Here is a 17,069-nt window from a genome sequence, read left to right as displayed (position 1 = left end):
AGAAAGGTCTCTGCCTTCTGGAGACCGGGCGGGGTTGGGGTGGGGGTGTTCCTTCCCTACCCAGCACCAGCCAGCAACCTGTGGGCAATTCTGGTGCTTAGAAAAGGGACAATGTTCTAATTTAGATCTATAGTTTTGTAAGTCCCAAAGTCCTGCTCAACCCTTACAAATGGCAAGGAATGTGCCAGGGCATCTGCTGTGTCCTCAGGGCAATGGCCAAGACTCTTAGGTGTTTGTATTTGCTTGGCCTGACCTTAGGGTAGGACCAGCTCCTCCTTGATCCATAAGAAGTCTCAGGCTTTGAGGACAATCGTGGAAATAGCCAGTCTTCTTCTCTCGTAACGGGTGTTCTACTGCTAGTGCTTGGAAGAAGGGTTGTCTGTCGAGTCTGGACTTCATAATACAACAGGTAGTAGGTATCCTTCCTTCAAGAGAAACACCTGGTATCTTCTGGGTTTCAACCATCTTCCATCGAACTTCTGTGCCGTATCCTCTCCGGTGTTTTCATTTTGGAAATAGCCAGTTCGGCTAAGAGCTAGTCGTCTTCTGTGTCCTGTTATTGCCATAGAAGCCTTCCTTGGGACACCTTTGCCTTCACTCTCTTCATTGTAGAATGAAGGAGTCTGCTTCCAGTCCCTAATCCTTTTTCCTTTCTCGAATGATGAGGAAGGAATTTGGCTGGTGCTCGATCAACAGGACCTTTTGGCCTGCATATTTTCCTTGCGACATGCTTCTGTTATCAGATGCTCCAACCGAGTATGAAAGGCTCATACCTGTAGGACTGTTATTTTCAAGATGTGCTACCAGATGATAAGTACCTTCTTATAACATCCTGAGATTCAAGGTAGCCTTTGGGGACTCCCAAGAGTTTCAGGATTTGGTTTTGAGGCACCCAGTGGTGTTGTTGAGCAAAGCCACCAGAGTATGTAGTGACATTTATCACCAAATGAGAGGAGTCTCATTTCTCTCCTGTTTCAGTTAACATGCAGGTGTTCGAGTGTAACTGTAGTGCACTTGATAGCGCTATCAGCCAAACACAATTCTGAATAAAATGTATTGGCAGCAACTCAGCCTCTGGATTCAAGTGATAGGGCAGAATGCTTCTTTCCTCAATCTTTCACTGAGAGATTGTTTCTCCTCAGTCGAGATTTAAGTACTGATGAGAGACTTCTCTCTGTCTTACCATCACAGGGAACTACCCTAGGTCTCTGGGTAGGATTTGACTCATTTAGGGTTCCTGTCTCATGCTCCGTACACTCTCTTGCAAAAATCATCAGAGATCTGTCTTGGAAGACTCCCCATCATCTTTTTGTTCACTGTGGGTCTTCTGCTCCATTGCATCTGACTCATGGACCACTACAATGACTCAGGATGACTGTTTGGGGACAAACTTGGCAGTTTTCGTCTTCTCTCCATATTTTTCTGATTTGCAAGGTGTTCAATAAACATTGTTCACCCCTAATTAAAAATGAATGCCGGAAGACTTTGCCTTTCACCTGACCTGTAGCTCTGCTTCCTAGGTACTGAGAGGAGTTCTTCCCTGACCCAACCTTTGGTGTCAGCAAGACTAAAGACTATCTAGTTTCCCTTGCAAGCATAGGCTTTCTCATTGAGCAGTCCCCGGTAACATCCCAGGGATTGGAGCCATCTTCGCTGGTTGGTGTTGTTGAAGGGTCTTTTCCTTTGGTCAGAGCTGCCAGAGTTGCTTCTCTCCTATTCACTTCTGAAAGACTTAGGTCTACATTCGTCCTAGTCTTTCACCTGAAAGTAGGTCTCTTGTTGGCATTTGACTCATTTAGGGTTTCTGTCTCCCAAGACAGCATCTCATTCTGCAACAGCATTGGCGAAAAAGATAGATGATTTGGATGGATCTTCTTCAATAGCACGATGACTTTTCACTAGTACTGTTGACTTGCACAAGGAAGAAGTGTCTAAGGACACATCTTTCTACTGGTTTTGTGAGACAGTTGGGAGGAGGTTCTCTGCAGCTGACAACAATGTCACCTCTATGTTCCTCATGAGAGATCATAAAACCAGTGGCTTAGTCCATCCCTCGCATTCCGGAGGAATCTGTCAGACCACATTTGTGGCCATCTACATTCGAGTATTGCCCACAAATCCTTGGAACCTTTTTTCCTTGGACGTGTGGTGGCTGCTCAACAGGTTGTATTTTCTTACCCAGCCCAATGAGGGTCAGATATTTTGAACATATGGTCTGGTTAAACAACTAAATGATAAGTGTTGTGAATAAAGAAGTTTTGGTTTTGTAGTTCATTGGAACTAAACCTAGAATGGTATTTATACCTCTCTCCATAGATTTATGTATATTACATTGCAGAATTATTGTACTTTCTTTTTTAAGTGGTGTACTGTATGTAAACTATTGCAAATAAAGCTTTAGACTAGTTCCACAGTACATTTGCATTTTGAAATGTTTAAGTGAAAGTAGCATATTTTAAAATGACATATTTTTAGTTCACAGGGATGTGGAATTACCCACACAGACAGGAATGGGACGAATTACATTTTTTCACACGTTTTGCCCTGCATTAGTCTAACATTTGCGTTGAAGCTTTAAGTGCTTAGTGTACAATCTATTTGGTACTGTATTGTGTATAGAAAACTTCTATGTGCTAATGGAGATCACATCCTCTTTGTCACAGATAACCTGTACTATTGTTACGTATGATCACTGATACTCTGCTGCGGAGCAGGTTTTCTTCAGTATCCTGTAAATTTTCCTCAGTAACATATTCTAGGTAAGTGATATAAAAGTGAAATAATTTCAGTAAGAGAGAATGTCCATGAATTATATGTAGTATTTAGTGTAAGCTATACAGAACCTTTAGTCACTTAATGACACAAATGATAGTTCAAAACCCAGTCTGTTAGTTATTCATATTGCACTAACGGACATTTGTTCCTACACAATATACAAACTTGATGTCCTTTACAATAGGAATTACTTACAGAGAAGCTGGCACACGGCTGATAAAATTCTTGAAGAAGGTGGTTAGGCAGTAACTGCTGTCTGGTAGGCGGGGAGACCTGCCTGCCCAGATGTAAACATTCCAATTTTGTTTTCGGCCGTCTTCAGATGAAGACGTGTTTTCGTGAGATCTTGCTCAACTGCCATTAATTAATTTTCCCAGTGGTATCTTTCTTTTATTGTTTTGATATAATTTCAATATACTATGTTTGATATTAATACTGTTGATATGCAGACCCACTTTTTGTGATAGCCTTGCAAGTTGCCTGTCCCCGTCATGTATATAGGGATCATCAGCGAGGGTATGTAAATGCCCTTACACTTTTTTTCACCCTCTAATAGTAAAAGAAAGAAGTATACATATATTTAGTATTGAATTTGAGATTCATGCTTATGCTCCAGTAGAATTTACTGGGAGGAACCTCAGAAGTTTGGCCATAGTTTTTTCTCTCCCGGTATTCTTCCTTCTCCTTTGCCCGCTTCGCTCACTTGTCGGGTGAGAAAGAGGGAGTGGTGTGTATGGTGTTGATGATTGGGGATTTCCTCTCATTTTGGAGGGCAGTGCCCTTTGGTATGAGAGGAGTATCATTCTTTATTAATCATGTTTTCTGTTTTCTGCAGGCTGACAGTGAGCGATAGTAAATCACAGCAGTAGATGGGTGGCTATCTCTTTGTTTTGGTAATCCTAAACCTCGAGATTGTACCTGTGACATGATAGCATGCTTTGGCACTGACCCTCGAGTGTGTGTATGGTTCCCCTGCAGTGAATCATATTAAAATGCTGCTGTTTTCCTGAAGTTATTGACGCTACTTCTGATGATGTCTGTTCTTCATCCTGTAGAAGAAGTCCCACTGAAGAACGTCTTCTCCATTGCCTTTCCCTTCCTTTTCTAAGCTCAAGGAGGCCTGGAATCCAGACTGACCTCGTCTGGCCAAGAAGAGGAAGGATGCTTCTTCTCCCCTAAGGCATCCTCCTTCAGGATTTCTAAGGGGTTGCCTCTTCCCGAGGAAGCGTAATGGGATCTTTCATCGGCTCTTCATGACCATCAGTTCAGACACAGGACAAGAGAAGGGACGAGACATTCACGTGTCTCGTCCCTTTCTTCTAATTATGTTGTGACGATGGCTCGTTTGCAAGTCATTCCAAGTGCTCGGCCTTCTATTGATACGCGAGCATTCAGAACTGTTGATGGACCTTCCCAGCTCAGGCACAGGATGAGAGAAGGAACGAAACATTCATGTGTCTCATCCCTTTCTGCCAACACAAAGGAGTGCTCATCAGTGCTTGGTAGACTCCCACCTGGTGTTCTGATTCTGAGGATTCAAACACCAGGAGACAATGTACTCCCTGGCTCTTTCTGTCCTTTGGGAGGATTCCAATTTGCAGTCGCCCATGGGTCGCGCATTTTGGGAGCCTCAAGTGCATATTCTTTTAAATTACACTCTTGATCCAGTCTTAAATACTCACATATAAGACTGGTTTTATGCCTGCTCTTCCTTGACTTCTACGGAAGTCAAAGAAGGACCTCTCCTGATGACTGTCTGACGAAATTCTAGAGTCTCGCTGATTGCTTGAATTCCCTAGAATTTTTGGTACTTTCTAGGTGTTTTGTTTTCTGTGATTTCCAAACACTCAGGTGAGTCAGGCATTATCGATGATTGTTATCACAAGAGTCGGGAGTCTCGGCGTGCGCTTGATTTCTTGCAAGATTTCATGTGCTCATTGAGTGCTTGGTTTCATCTGTTTCCAAGGACTCGGGTGAGACAAGACTCTCCCAGTTATTGTTTTACAAGACATGGGAGCCTCCCTGAGTAACTAGTTCCCTTGCTTATTGCTTGTTTTCTTGCGATATCTGAGCTCTCAGGTGAGACAAGTTTTCATAATGATTGCCCTTGGGAGAATCGGGAATTTTGCCGAGCGTGTTAATTCACGTGAATTCTGGCACTCGCTGAGTGCTTGCTATCACATGCCTCTACCAGTACAGGAGAGTTTACTCTTCAGTCTGGTTTGGGCTTCTTGTGTCTCGGACCTTAGGGTCTGAACACGCAGGACAGCAGACACAGAATCCCTCTATTCTTCTTCTTGGGGCTTCGGTCTCAAAGGAGAATAGTTTATTGGGGGTGGTGATAGTTCTCTGCAGTTCTCTGCTGACAAGTACCACTCATGATTATGTGGTTGTGATCTGCTCAGCTCACTCGACTAGGCTCAGCCTGTCCGGGTCAGCCTAATGAACACTCTGCCCTTGATCAGGTCGATTCTTTGCCATGGCATAACGCCCTCCTTTCCCTTGTTGCGGTCTTCATGTAGTCCTGGTGTCATCTCCTAGAGAATCGAGTTCCAGAGGAAGGGGTCAACATCTTCATCCTTGTCAGTCTCGTCTTCTACTGCCTCTTCCCTATCTTCTCCTAGGCTTAATTGGTCTAAGAAGAAGGTATACTCCTCACCCTTAAGAAGCTCCACCAGTGGGCCAGTGGGACTACCATGGGTCTGCCTCCTTTAATAGAGGAAGCAATTGGATCCCCTGTAGGCTATTCTGATCTTTTGGGCTTGGATCAGTTATGCTTAACCCTGGGTATGGTGTTTCGGGAAGCTATAGAAGCGCAAACTTTAGTTTGTTCTCCTACCACTAGGTCTAGAGATTCCATCTTTAGAACTAGTATACTGTGTCGGAGAGAGCTCATTCGCAAAACACTCCAAATGTATAAACCTCTATGGGGGATTGTACATCCAAGGTCTGTGCCGGAGAGACATTTCACCGTCCCGATTTTGGTGTGTGACAAGAGAAGGGTACGAGTCATTCAGTGACTTCCCTACTTGTAATCGCTAGCATTATTGTCTTACAAGTTCTTTAGATGTCTATCTTTTGAGACAGGACATCACAAGAGGCTGTTCTCTGTATAGTCCTCTTTGTGAGGTTTCAATCCCGGAGAATTCAGATGCCTGGCAAGACGTTGCAAGTTCTTGCCAACTTTTGGCACATTCAACTCCACTCAATTCTTGCTCGTGAGAACGAACCAATTGGTGGAAGAGAAACCTCCACTTCAGGAAGCGTTTTTTGCTGAGGCAAATTCCTTTCCTAAGTCTGTGCATTACTGTCATTACTGTAAATTGATGATCACGAGTGTTATTCCCCCCTCCCGCTAGTTGCGACAGAAGAGCGGGCAATAACAGTCAGTCCTCCTCCCTTTTCCCTCTACTTCCTAGGTTACACTGGGATGGACGAGGGAATAAGAGGAACTCTACAGAGCTTACTCCCCAGAGTTTGGATACGAGAGACACTGTTCCTGATTTGGTCGTGATATGTCACCAGACGTACACTGAATCTGTTCAGAATGGATATCAGTAAGAAGTTTTGAACTTCACCTCTTCAGTGCTTCCGTTTTGGGAACAACCAGTTCGGCATGAACTGACCGTCTTAGGTGTCCTTTTATCGCCATAGAAGCCTCCCTTAGGGACAGCATCACCCTCACTCTCTTCATTAGAGAATGAAGGAGGTCTGCTTCCAGTCCTTATTTTTTTTTTCTCTTTCGAAGTGAAGAAGAATTAGGCTAGCGCTCGATCAACAGGAGCCTATGAATATACTTCTATATTCTCCTCATGACATGCATCTGTTATCAGTTGCATCATCCAAGTAATAGGCGCATACCTGTAGGTTAGTTCTTCTGGTGTGTGACTGAGACGATAAGTACCTTGTCTCTTGTCTTAATTAGCCTGAAACTTAGGACAGCCTTTTAGGGCTCCCAAGAGTTTATGGTTTTGGTTTTGAGACAACCAGTAGTATTGTTTTAGCAACAACACCATGGGGTTGGCATTATAGACAAACAAGAGGGTTAACATGCAGCTGCTCGAGTGTATCTGTAGTGTACTCGAAAGCTCTATAAGCCAAACGCATTCCAAGCTGGAATGTACTACCAAGCAACTGAGCCTACAGAGTGAGGGGCAGAGTACTGCCTTCTCACAGAGGTATTGTTAGTCTTAGTATTGCTCCTCTGTTGTCGAGGATTAATTGCTAATTTGAATCTCTCTGTCCGGCCATCACAGGGTTAAGTAGCTGGGTGGCTTTTGAGTCTCACTTATGGTTCATATCTCATGATCCACATACACCATTGTGAGAATCATCAGACAGAGATATGTCTGATTAGACTCATTATCATCTTTCTGTTTATCCATGGTACAACAGATGTCACTAAGTCTTCTACTCCATCACAACTGACCCTTGGACCACTGCGATTATGCAGTATGATTTTTCAGACTAATACAGCAGGTTTTGTCTTCTATATGCATTTTTCTAATAGTAAAGTGTTTAACTAATAGTTGTTCACCGCAAATTGGAATGAATGTCAGACTTCAACTGTCACTTGCCCTGATAGCTCTGCTTCCAGGTGAAGAGCAGTGACAAGAAGTGGTTCATTAGGCACTACATCCCTGTGTTTACAAGGCTAAAGACTTCATTGCAAGCACAGGCTTTCTCGCTGAACAGCAGTGAAATAGCTGAAATTCTCTTTCAGTCCTATCTCCTATGTAACATTTCAGTGATTAGAGCTGTCTTCACTGGTTGGTGTCTGTTATCAGAATTGCAAGAGTTAACTTCTTTCCGATTCAGTTGTCTTACACGTAAGTAGTATTGTTTCTCCTCAATTGAGATTCAACTACTACTGATGAGAAACTTCTCTCTATCTTGCCACTGCGGGGGACCTCAGGCCTCTGGGTGGCATTCTACTCTCATTTGGGACACATGGAACCCTTGGAGAATCATCAGATAGAGTTTTGTTTTCCAAGACTGCATCTTGTCTCTCTTCGGCATTGGCAAAGAGGATAGACAATTTGCATGGATCATCTTCAATATCACCCTTCAAAAGGCGGATTTTCATGTCGTGACTCCATCTCAGATGTCAGATCATTCAACATCTGTTTCACAGGTTCAAATCCTTCATGATCCCCTATTATGCCTTGGACTTTGTATTTGTTGATCTAGAGCAGTCATTACTTTGTCCTATTGGTGTGTTGCAGTACCTGCAGTAGACTCGAGACACCCTTCATTGGATGTTGATTTCGTTTCTCCACTACTGACTTGCCGGTGGAAGTGTCCTGCAAGATTGTGAGGAACTTCTCAGCAGATGTCTATGTCACTTGCACACTCTCCTGGAGAGTGCACAGTGCCAGTGGCTTGGTCCTTTCATCACATTCTAAAGAATATGTCAGACTGGAAGATCAATTTGTCAGAGGTAGGGCACTCCTCCTCACTCTTTTGACTAGGAGTAGCAGCCCAGGTGTGCTGAACTCCAGTCAGTTCTGGAGATTCTGTCAGATTCCTCCCTCCAATAAGTGAGTCTTCCTAATGTAAAGGACCTCAGGTTTGTATGTTCCATCTCTACGGGCTGCTCTAGGAGCAAGAGCCTGTGCTGGCATCAGGCCAGCTTAATCTCAAACAATATGTTAGGAAAATTACAAATTACTTGAAAAATTTGTCATGAGTGGGTTTTGTGGTCCATTATAACTAAAGCTAGAATGCTTCTTATATCTCTTCCATGTTGTACTTTAATTTTTAAGTAGTGTATATGTAAGACTTGCAAATAAAGCTTTAGACTAGTTCTGCAATACCTTTTTATTTTGTAATGTTTATGTGAAAGTAGCAAATTTTGAAATGACTTATTTTTAGATCATATTAATGTGGAAGTACCCAGAACATTAACAGTGATAAAATTTAATCGGTACAGAACTTGTTTTCATATATGATACTTAACCGGTAATTGCAGTAATACCTTGATATACAAGTATAATTCATTCCTGGACCGAGCTCATAAGTAAATTTGGTCATATCTCAATTCAATTTTTCCCATTTAAAATAACTGACAAAAATGTAATCTGTTCCGGCCCTCTAAAAACACCCAAATCAATGATAATAACTATGGAAAAAAACGTGTTTTAAATTGCTATAGAATATAGACATACATGTACTGTACACACACACACAAAATAATATAATAAGTGTACAGGCAGTCCCCGGGTTACGACGGGGGTTCCGTTCTTGAGACGCGTCGTAAGCCGAAAATCGTCGTAAGCTGAAATCGTCGTAAGCCGGAACGACGCTTGGAAATATGTCTTAAACTAATAAAAAGTTATAAAAACCTTACTTGTAATCCTTTGGTTACACTACATGTTGTTTCCTGTAGTTTTATGTACAACCTGGAGTTATTTTCATAAAAGAATGCTGGTTCTTGAAGGTAAAAACTATTGTAATCCTCTGGTGACACTACATTCTTGAAGTTTTATGTACAACCTGGAGTGATTTTGCAAAATCTTGAGGGCTACAAGAACAGCTGATTACTATTTACGTATCATATAGACTAATTAAAGTAAATGTATCTTTAAATAGGCTTATATATTAGTATCAACAAAACATTTCCTGCCATGAGTCAGAGGCCGTTTAATGAAACTAACACTTCTCTGTCCTATCTGTTCAGAAAATAAACGTTACGTCAATCCCCGAGACCATTGTTGCCAAAGCGTCTCTCTCTCTCTCTCTCTCTCTCTCTCTCTCTCTCTCTCTCTCTCTCTCTCCTCTCTCTCTCTCTCTCTCTCTGATCAAATTACATTGGAAACTTGACATACGATTGCCCTAATATACGAATGTTTTGAGATATAACAGAAAATTTGCGAAAATACAAGCTTTGATATACAACGAAATATTTGAGATACGATTTTGCGATGAGTGTTAGTTGTATAGGCGACCGATAAATGGCGTTCAGTCTGTTTGTTTGTTGGTGCTGCATGTTAACACGTCGTTGTTTAGTTCGTTGTATTTGCGCCTATTTTTCGTGTTATTTTGTCTATTTTATTATTAACCATGGGTCTCAAAGCTAAAGACAAAGTAGGTGATAAGAAAAAACCCAAGAAAATGATTTCGATGGAAGCAAAACATGAAATTATAGCAAAGCATGAACGTGGCGTTCGTATCGTCGATTTGGCAAACGAGTATGGTCGAAATCCTTCTACAATATCCACGATCATCAAGCAGAAGGAAGCTATAAAAACCCCCGAGACCATTGTTGCCAAAGCATCTCTCTCTCTCTCTCTCTCTCTCTCTCTCTCTCTCTCTCTCTCTCTCTCTCTCTCTCTCTCTCTCTCTCTGATCAAATTACGTACTGGATAATGTCTCTCTTTGGATACTTTGATTTTGCCAAATATTGAGGGCTACAAGAACAGTTGATTACTATTTACGTATCATATAGACTAATTAAAGTAAAACGTATCTTTAAATAGGCTTATATTATTAGTATCAACAAACATTTACTGGCATGAGTCAGAGGCCGTTTAACGAAACGAACACTTCTCTGTCCTTAACTCGGAGCGTCGGAAGACGCTCTCTCTCTCTCTCTCTCTCTCTCTCTCTCTCTCTCTCTCTCTCTCTCTCTCTCTGATCAAATTACTGGATAATGTCTCTCTTTGGATACTTGGAATTTGCGTTGTAATCTAACCAGAAACTTCGTTTTGTTATTATTACTGGAAACAAGCAATGATTTTTTCATTATTTGCGCTTTTGGACTGTTATATGTAAACTAGTATGTATTCATTCGCTCGGAAACTAGTTCCGCATATGAGGCGTCACTAAAAAACATAGAAAAATACAACATAAAAAGTGTCGAAAATCATCATAATCTCAAATTTTTGTTGTAATCTAACCAGAAACTTTTTTATTTAATATACTGTGCTAAACTATAAAGGATTTTTATCATAGTATGCGTTTTTTAAAAGCGTCGTTAACTCGGAGCGTCGGAAGACGCCTCCTCTCTCTCTCTCTCTCTCTCTCTCTCTCTCTCTCCTCTCTCTCTCTCTCTCTCTGATCAAATTACTGGATAATGTCTCTCTTTGGATACTTGGAATTTGCGTTGTAATCTAACCAGAAACTTCGTTTTGTTATTATTACTGGAAACAAGCAATGATTTTTTCATTATTTGCGCTTTTGGACTGTTATATGTAAACTAGTATGTATTCATTCGCTCGGAAACTAGTTCCGCATATGAGGCGTCACTAAAAAACATAGAAAAATACAACATAAAAAGTGTCGAAAATCATCATAATCTCAAAATTTTTGTTGTAATCTAACCAGAAACTTATTTTTATTAATATACTGTGCTAAACTATAAAGGATTTTTATCATAGTATGCGTTTTTTAAAAGCGTCGTTAACTCGGAGCGTCGGAAGCGTCAGCGTCGTAACCTCGGAACAAGCGTCGTAACCCAGGACGGATTTTTCCATTGAATATTTAAGAAAAAGCGTCGTAACCTCGGAACGTCGTAAGCCGGAACCGTCGTAACCCGGGGACCGCCTGTACTGTGATATGAAATAAAATGTGTTTTTATTATGAGTTCTCACCTTCAAGACAGACAATAGCAGCTAACAGCGGTATGTATGTAGGAGGGAGGGAGGGAGGAAAAAAGAGAGAGTTGGACGGTACTGTTCATTACACATAGCGTAACATTTAAACCTAAAATTAACTTAACTAAACTTAGCTTAATTTTTAAAACTTTTTATTGTTTTTTTACTTTAGCATAACACTTACAATTAGAATGACTTAATTGAACTTAGCTTAGTTTTTTTTTATTTTTATTCTTTTTTTTACTTTTTTTTTTACTTTTTTCGATTACATATGTATTTACTTTCTTTACTTGTCTTAGCTCTTTTTAGTGGGGTGCCAGAACCACCAGTCACTTCAGATTTTTGCAAAAGTTTAATATTTGGTACTAATTTGAAGGTTACAATTTAAATAAACTTTTTATTCCTAGTGGACAGCACGCAAATAATTTTTAAGGATTTTGGGAAACATGAGTTATACTGGGTGCCGAAGGCGCTAAAACGCCGAAAATATTACATGTCTATAATGCTATATCTTTGAGACTAATGTCCCCAAACTGCAAATATTTTATATCAAATGGATTTTTATAACAAATAGCAGCTTGTTATACCATTATTTTGATTATAGCACATAAAATACAGTAGTACCTCGAGATACGAAAGGCTCTACTTACGAAAAACTCGAGATACGAAAGCCAATGCGAAAAATTTTACTGCTCTACATACGAAAAGTTTTCAAGATACGAAAGGTTGTTGCTGTAAAGTCCCGAGATTCGCCCGGACCACCGAGAACAATTTTAAAACTCCCGCGCCACCAACTGAGTAAACTCGCCACCATCCTCCCGCTCTCCCATTGGTTCCTGATGCTAGTCACCCCATAAGGTCCTGCTCTCCTATTGGTCAGCATCTACCCCTTGTGCTTTAAGTATTCTATTGGTAAAAGGATGCTGTAAATTGAAAAACTTATTCATGCAATACATTTGATAAAAAAAAAAACATTAGGTAAAGATAGAATAAAGAATAGAAATGAATGGTTATTATACTGTTTGGTAGTTTCATTAGTTGAAGAGAGATACTAATGACAATTTATGGCTTACTGTGTGCTAGGAAAAATGATTGCTTGGCGCTCGTTCGATACTCGTAAGACGGGTAAGAGCTGAATGTAAACAATCGATTGGAAGGTTTGTTTTTTGTTTGTTTGTGTATTATAGTTAATGATTAATTAATAATTATTTGAAATGAGTACATACTGATTATTTATACATTTTATTGGCATATTCTAAGCTTTTAGCTCTTAGGTTTAGATGTCAGAATCATAGACTAGGCTACAGTAGCAACCGCTAACATAGACTAGGCTACAGTAGCAACCGCTAACATAGACTAGGCTTATTGCTAAGGGACATATGCTAAAGTCCTAATAAATGCAGTAAAAATGGGGTTGAACATTACATGCAGTTGAATATTGCTCAAGTATGTACAGTATTTTGCCTTTTTGGAATCATATTTCTTACGTCGTAACCCTAGAACATGTGTTTTAGGCCTGGAAATATAATTTACTGGGGTGTATTTGGAGGGCTTGGAACGGATTAGCCATTTTACATGTAAAATGTGTTCCAAGATACGAAAAACTCATAATACGAAGGCCGCCTCAGAACGGATTCATTTCGTATCTCGAGGTACCACTGTAGCAATTAGGATGGACATAAATCTTAAAAACACACACACACACACACTTGATGGTTCAGTTCACGGCACAAAGGAGTGATTGCTCTCATTAACAAGCCTAGTTCTGTTCATTATCATATTTACACTTGTACAAACGTGTGCATTTCAGATTAGCTTTCTTGCATTTACAGGTTGAACATCTTTTTGTGCAGGTGCATTTCACATCAAGGTCGAAGACATGCTTAGCAAGTGGAATTGTCCAAATTGGAACTAGTTTCTCGTCTTTCTCCTCCCATCCATAGTTCTTGGGGTTGTTGGTGGGTGCCTTTGGTTCATGTGCTTTTACCCAGATGCTTGCTTGAAAGATGCTTCTTTTGAGTTGCTGAACTAGTGCATCATTTGTTGGAGGTATTCTCTACATCTCTAATCTTGTGACAGAACACTTTCACCTGAGCAAGGTCAATGTTGGTGTCATCAGTGAATACATCATTGGAGTAAACCTTGCACACAAACTGCATTGCCACTTCTTTCAGTGTGGGTGAAAGATGCAAAAGATGCAAACTCTCTCATTAAAGATGGTACTTTGTCTTTCGTTTTAAAGCCGTAACGCTTTCCTTTAAACTTGAAAGATGATGTGATATCTGAACCAGTAAACAATGAAAGAGTGCCAAGGCTTTGCATGTTGTCACTCCCAAGCTTGACACAGTATTATTGAGAGATATCATTTTGGTTGTTTTTCCTGATTTGAATGATATCCAGATCTGTGCATTTGGGGTTGCAGCCATAAAGTAATGAAAGTTGCTCAACAGTATGATAACCACAACATGTGTGTCTGCCTCCTCGTGATTACACTAACCCATCGCAGGACCATCTCCAGCTGAGAGGATTTGATCTCCTGAAGTGATACAGACAGACTTATCATTTGGTAGGTCTGTTTCAACGAGTTTAGCAGATAAAGATGAGAACAGTTCTCATTTTTGTTCTCAGCATTTGCTAAGAAGGATTGCCAATTTCCTGGAACCTTGGCAGAACTTGGTACACGTTGTCGTGCTCCTGTTCATTTCTCTCTTGTGCACCCTTTAATTGAGGATTTGTGATACTGATCCTATACAATGTCCATTCTTTTTGCTTTAAGTAATGCTTGACCCTTGTCAAAAATACATTTTTGAAATATTCATCCAATGGTTTGCCTTGGATTGTCGTTCCAGGGAGACTGTGGATCACTGCACCTCTGTCAGTAACAATCACTTCATAAACATCAGATGCTACCAGTTCTTCACCTGTCATTATGTCTGAAGTGACTGATTCCAATATGCATGTCAGTAAATCTGACTTTGTACAAGAGTTTATTGTTCCCTCACAAGAGAGTGTAGGTGGGGATGGGGAAGATTCGTGGCAGAAGAACTCTTGCAGGTTTCCTCCATAAAACTCTGTATTTTGTTTAAAATGTTGTACATTGCTCTTCAGTGCAGTTTTCTTTTGAGTTTTTTCCTCATGGAAAAGCAGCAACTTGTTTCTCTTCATTGGTGCTGTGAGTGTTGTGTTATTAGAGTCTAGAACATTTAACAAACCTACACATTTATGAATACAACTTTAACAATTTATGCAAAACACATAGCCACAATATTAAAGAATGGTTACGGTTTTCAGACTTAGGCATAAACATATGAGAAGAAATGAGATAAAACCCACAGGTGCCATTTACTTAAATGTCACTTTCTTAAAGTAGGTCCGTTATAACTGATCCATTTATCTGCAGTTGACATAAATGTATATACATAAGTATGTAGCTTATACAGATATTTCAGGATAGTGATATTTTGGGATAATTTTTTTATCCGGAAAAGTGTGTGAAATCAATATATTTGGTGGTGAAATAAATAAAATTTGTCAAGGAAATCAAATGTTAATCTACTAGAAAGTAATTACTGTTGTATTTATTGTTAATAAAATGCAACATTTTTTTACTGTTGACTTCTAAAATGTTTACTTTGCACTACAGGTGCAAAGGCCATGAACTTTTACAATGTTCACATCAGTCGTCTAACCCCCTCCGTGGATCCATGTGCTTAAACATACCCCAGAGAGGTTTGTGTGTTGTCCACTCAGACAAAAAAATGTTGCTCAGATCCCAAGCTTTAATTTGATACCATAAAATAAACTTTTGCGTGAATGTGAAGTGAAACTTCAATTTTCGCCAGATGTGGAACTCCACTATTTTGCCTCACTTTCACTTGCTGCAGGCCTTTTAAGCAAAAACCTATCTGAGGAGCTTTGTTTCTGCCTCCCTTTCAAAATGTTGGGGAAATGAGTAAGGCAAGTGTTATTAACCCTCTTACGCCGGAGCGGTAAATAAAAAATTGTCTCCCGTGTGCCGGAGGGGTTCCAAAAAAATATTTTTTCCGCGGAAGCGGAAAAAATATTTTTTTCAAAAAATTACAGCGCGCTTAGTTTTCAAGATTAAGAGTTCATTTTTGACTCTTTTTTTGTCATTGCCTGAAGTTTAGTATGCAACCATCAGAAATGAAAAATATTATCATTATCATATATAAATAATGCGATATATGATAGCGCAAAAACGAAATTTCATATATAATTGTATTCAAATAGCGCTGTGCGCAAAACGGTTAAAGGTAACAAGTTACTTTTTTTCGTTGTAAGGTACACTAAATTGCAATCATTTTGGTATATAACACATTGTAAAAACGATAAAACGCAACACAGAGAAAATATTATCACAAAATAATGCATGAATTGGTAACGTGCGGACGTAAACAATATTTTTTTCCAATTCACCATAAAATCTAAATATTGTCCTAGAGACTTCCAATTTCTTTCAAAATGAAGAAAAATGATTGAATATTACTAACTGTAAGAATATTAGCTTACAATTGCAGTTTCGACCATATCTGACGAGTTAAAGTTGACCGAATGTCGAATTTTTTTATATATATTTTTTAATATGCAATTATTTCGGAAATAAGAAAAAGCTACACCTTCAAATATTTTTTCGTTTTATTCTACATGAAATTGCGCACATTTTCATATATAAAACTCTATGAAATGCCTAATATGAAACGGAGCAAATATTCCGAGAATGGGACGTACGTATTTCGGAGATTTGTGGCGGAGAATCCGCGTGCGGAGGGAAGGAAAGATTTTGTTTTAAATTCACCATAAATCTAAATATTTTGCTAGAGACTTCGAATTTGTTTCAAGATGAAGATAAATGACTGAATATTACTAGACTGTAAGAGTTTTAGCTTACAATTGCGTTTTTTCGACCATTTCGGTAGAGTCAAAGTTGACTGAATGTGGGTTTTTTTTTCTATTTATCGTGATTTATATGTAAAATATTTCAAAAATGAGAAAGCTACAACCTTCAATTATTTTTGTTGTATTCTACATGAAATTGCGCACATTTTCATATATAAAACTTTATGTAACGGCTAATTTAAAATGGTGCAAACATTACCACAATCGCACGTATGATTTTTTCGGAAGAGTTACCGTGCGGACGTAAAGAAAATGTTATTTTTTTTCATAAATTCACCATAAATCGAAATATTGTGCTAGAGACTTCCAATTTGTTGCAAAATGAAGGTAAATGCTTGAATATTACTAGAATATACGCTTTAGCATACAATTGCGTTTATCGACCATTTCGGTAGAGTCAAAGTTGACCGAAGGTTGAAATTTTGGCAATTATCGTTATTTATATGAAAATATCTCAAAACTGATAAAAGCTACAACCATGGGTTGTTTTTAGTTGTATTTTGCATGAAATTGCGCACATTTCCATATACAAAACTTTATATAACGGCTAATTTTAAAATGGTGCAAACATTACCACAATCGCATGTATGATTTTTTTCGGAAGAGTTACCGCGCGGACGTAAGGAAAAAGTTTTTCATAAATTCACCATAAATCGAATATTGTGCTAGAGACTTCCAATTAGTTGCAAAATTAAGGTAAATGATTGTATATTATTAGAATATAAGCGTTTTAGCTTACAATTGCGTTTTTCGACCATTTCGGTAGAGTCAGAGTTGACTGAA

General features: G+C 39.4%; 2 protein-coding genes across 2 annotated transcripts in view; one reads left to right on the top strand and one right to left on the bottom strand.

The window, feature by feature from the left end:
- The window catches only part of LOC135213217 (gastrula zinc finger protein XlCGF57.1-like), a 335,008-nt gene that overhangs the window by 153,668 nt on the left and 164,271 nt on the right, over positions 1–17,069 (bottom strand). The gene's annotated exons all lie outside the window — the stretch shown is intronic.
- LOC135213216 (gastrula zinc finger protein XlCGF8.2DB-like) overlaps positions 2,656–17,069 on the top strand; it is a 59,333-nt gene continuing 44,919 nt past the window's right edge. Inside the window, exon 1 of the mRNA XM_064247196.1 lies at positions 2,656–2,759. The gene's annotated coding sequence lies outside the window, so the exon portion shown is untranslated. The remainder of the gene's footprint in view (positions 2,760–17,069) is intronic.

This window comes from Macrobrachium nipponense, chromosome 42 (assembly GCF_015104395.2).
Source record: "Macrobrachium nipponense isolate FS-2020 chromosome 42, ASM1510439v2, whole genome shotgun sequence".
In the NCBI taxonomy this organism is placed as follows: domain Eukaryota; kingdom Metazoa; phylum Arthropoda; class Malacostraca; order Decapoda; family Palaemonidae; genus Macrobrachium; species Macrobrachium nipponense.
This window is presented reverse-complemented; position numbering and strand designations above follow the sequence as displayed.